The sequence below is a fragment of the Vombatus ursinus genome, unplaced genomic scaffold, assembly GCF_900497805.2.
Source record: "Vombatus ursinus unplaced genomic scaffold, bare-nosed wombat genome assembly UNPS02014770.1, whole genome shotgun sequence".
In the NCBI taxonomy this organism is placed as follows: Eukaryota; Metazoa; Chordata; class Mammalia; order Diprotodontia; family Vombatidae; genus Vombatus; species Vombatus ursinus.
This window is the reverse complement of record NW_020954548.1, coordinates 16,818,715-16,822,936: the sequence shown is the minus strand read 5'-3', so window position 1 is coordinate 16,822,936 and position 4,222 is coordinate 16,818,715.

Here is a 4,222-nt window from a genome sequence, read left to right as displayed (position 1 = left end):
GAAAGAAAGAAAGAAAGAAAGAAAGAAAGAAAGAAAGAAAGAAAGAAGGAAAGAAAGAAAGAAAGAAAGAAAGAAAAAGAAAGAGAAAGAAAAGTAGTATGCTTCAGTCTATATTCAAATGCCATCCGTTCTTTCTCTGCAGGTGGATAGCATTTTTCAAAGGATTACATTTTCATAGAAAATATGATACAATGTAATAGTAAGATTCTTAATATGCTGAGGGTAACTTGGGGTCATAGGATTGTATATGTAGGGCTGGAATGAATTACGAGGGCCAGTCTAACCCCCTCATTTTACAAATGAGATCACTGAGATCCAGAGGAGCCAAGTGATTTGCTCAGGGTCATATAGGTAGTAGCACCTATTTTATCTTGGAGCCAGAGATTGGACCCCCAAGTTCAGAATTCTTTCCACTTCACCATACTACTTATTAAAAACTACTCTTTCCCTGAGAATAAAAGTCACTTTTTTCTTAAACAACTGGTCTAAGGACAAAAGAATGTGGCTAATTACAGTTCACTTTAAAAGTCAGGCAATCACTGAAAATATATACTTCTCTTTTAAAAAAATGTTAAAATATGTGGGTCATGTGGGATTTGTTTCCCACATGCGTGTTGGGGTCTGATTGCCCTCCTCAAACTTTGCTGGAATGGCAAGGCAAAGAACATATTTTTTACTCGGTTGAGAGATTTTATTATAACATTTAAAGCCAGTAAGGTGCATAATTAGGTATGTCTGCCATCTGTATAACCCTCCAGGTGCAAGAAGCATTATCCTTATTTAAGATTACCACAACATTGATTTTATTCCATTAATTTGTGGTATTCATTTTTTTTTTCAACTCAAAGCTGCCCAAATTGAAACATTAGACTTGATCAGCCAGCTTAGATTTGGGGGACAGCCCATTGTTCACCATCAATGGCAACTGATGGTAAAAAGGCTCCCACATCAAAGGAGATCATAATCCATTTGTAATTTGGTAGGCAAATCTCAGAGAGCTACCCGAGGCTCCAAGAAATAAAAGGATTTGCTCAGGGTCATACAAATAGTGTCAGTGGTGAGTTGCATGACTAAGATTTCTCATCACCAGGTCTAAGCCTCTACCCACTCCACTCTATCCACTGCCTTTAAACAACAGTCTTTAAGTAACTTCTGTGATATAAGAATTACTTTGAACAGCAGCAATTATTACAAGAAGCAAATTATTTTGAAAATTATCTCATACCAATTTGACAGCCTTTAAAAAAAGGAAACTACTTTGATTTGGCTAAAGAATAATTTGCAGCACGTAAGCCATAAAAAAAGTCTATCCAGTCTACCCTACAAAGCAGATTAATCTTCCAAATGTGTTGCTCTATTCATCACTGCTGTCCTTCAAAGCTTTCAATAGCTACCCATTACTAATTGAAGGCCTTTTACAATATGGCTCTAGTCTACTTTTTCAGTTTCTTATCCCAGTGCTCCCCTTTACATACTCTGCAGTACCAATAACCTAAATTACTCATTCCCAATATCCTCTTACCCTTGCCCTCTGCTGTCTCAGCATTTGTCAATACCAACCCCATCTTGGAATGCCTTCATTTGCATTCTCTGTTGAAATCCTTCTGTACTCAACTCATACCATTTTTTCCCATAGAATTTCAGCTGAACATCACCTTTCTATTCTTTAGAGTTCTCACAACATTTTTCTGATGTATTCATCACAATCTGTTTTGTATTCTTGTTTTCACATACGTGTTCCATCTCCCTTACTGGATTATCAGTTCTTTGTATGCAGAAACTCTGTCTTTTAAGAAACTTAAAAATAGTGGACAGAGTACTCTACTTGTAATCAGGAGACCTGAGAATGATGTTCGAACATCTTTTAGCTGTGTGACTCTGTGAAAATCACTGCACCTCTCTGCTCCTCAGATTCCTAATTTGTCAAATGGAGGTAGTCACACTGCCTACACTTATGGAGTGACTGTGAAGAAAGCTCTATCTAAACCTGAAAATGCCATAAAAATATAAATGATTATGTATCACATGATATCCTAGCCTTGCCTTTGCATTCCCAGTTTCTAGCATGTACAGTAACAGGCATTTAATAAAGGCTTATTAAGAAGGACAAGAATTTAAGAATACCTTGAAAGACCAACCTATGTCAATTGATAGTGTATTTTTTTTTCTTACCCATAAGGCAAAGAAAATAGAGATAGTATGATGAAATTATTTTATATGCTGTGACTGGTCATTCTCCATATTAAGGTAGCTGCTTAAGAAATCCTTGTTAGATTGACTGGGAGAATGTGTATTATAAGATTATGACTATCTTGAGTACCTGTCTTCTGGAACTTTTGCTTAATTTTGTATGGAACCTTTGCTGTTGTCTTACACTAGGCATTATCCTATTGGGTATGACTCCTTTATCCTTTTGCAAAATCTTCCTTTGTCTGCCTTCTTTCGGGTACTGTATCTGACTCATTCCTAAAGCTTACTTTTGGCAAAGATCCTTGGAGCCATTTTTAAGTGCACAAAGGTGAAGACCTTAAACCTCTAAGCTCTTAAACATAGGAGCGGAAATAGCACTCAGACTTATCAACATTAATGGAGTTCTGAATGTGGAATGCCATGAGGTGAGTTGGGGTGTGAAGCCAAGTCATCCCATATCAATCAGCAATGAGAAGAGTCAGAAAGCTCAAGAACCTGAAGTTCAAGGTAACAGAGTTTACTTCTAAAAATGTGGGGGGAGGAGGAAAGAGAGGTAAGAAGTTCATGAAGCAAGATCATATATGTCACGCCCTTCACAAAGAAGCTCAAAGTTATGTGGACAAGTCAGAGCTGCCTCTGAGTATCTGCCTAAGGCAGTGTCTTGACAGTGGTAACTTTGGAAACTTCAAGTGGTACCTCCGGTGAGGCAATTCCAAGGTCATTCATTTTAAAAGTAATAACTCACATTTCTATGGTAATTTATGGCCTCCAAAGCACTTATCACTCTTGTCCCTTGAAAGAGGTCATATGAATATTATTTTCCCTATCTTACCAATGAGGAACCAGGTTTACAGGGGGTAAGTGATTCAATCATGGTCACACAGCTAGTAAATACTGAAGTGGGGATTCCAACATAGCCCTCTTCCTTCCAAATCTAGGTGCTTTTTCCATTGTACCTCCTTTGGTTCCTTTCCTGTCCAGCCTTCCTTGCAATGGTCTGCCAATATAGTATTTGATTCTGAAGCAGACAGTCTTTGGACAGCCCAAGTGCTGCACTGGCATCCCCAAATCTGTAACCATGAAGGTAAAATTGAGAAATTGATGAGACACTGATGAGATCATGGGTCCATCAAAAAATAGATATTTTTGATCATCACAGATATCAAAGGAAATATCCTAATTTACTTTGAAATAGTGTCACATGAAGACAAATATTAAAAATTATTATATTCAGAAATAAAAACAGGTCATCAAGGAAAACATCTGTATATCTACAGAAATACTTTCACATTTAGGACAGGGACCTTACAGATACCTAATTCAACCCCTATTTTATGAAATGGGGAAACTGAAGTTCAGAAGGCATAATAAACCTTGCCAAAGGTCACATAGTGCATCAGTGGCAGAGTTAAAAGTGAACATGGCTCTCCTAACTTCCAAACTTTTCCCACTACCTTCCCGTACACTGCCTCTAGCTTTAAATGAAATTCCTTTCACAGCAATCAAGATTTCCTGTTGAGTGATTACGAGGTCAACAAGTGGCTCCCTTTTTAGAAAAAAAAAAAGGTAAAGTTAAATATTACTGCCAAGTAAACAAAGTTGAAGTACATCTTTGCCAGAAAATCAGATGTTTTCTAGTATGACTGAGCTAGTCACACGCTGTCAGTGACTTGAAAAAGCAGACCCCAGGCCTGTTGAAAGCAGGTGGGGATGATTTTGACATTCCCACACCTAGGAAAAGAATGATCTGTTTACTCTCACCTCCCTTCAGGCAGCCTTTCAACTTCTCAATGCAATCTGACTGAAATCTGAAGAGTAGCACTAAATCACTCTGCTGAATTTGTCGACCCTCAACCTAGCAGAGTATGCCAGACAATCACCTGTAGGCATCAATACGCTACTGTAAGTCATTTAGATGTCACTGGGGGAGGGGAGGGGCATTCCTTCTTCCCCTTTGGGATCTCCAGCCTATCAAATCCTCTTTTTCAGAGGCCCCTTTCTCACTGTTCCCCCTACTTGCCTCACCTCTGTG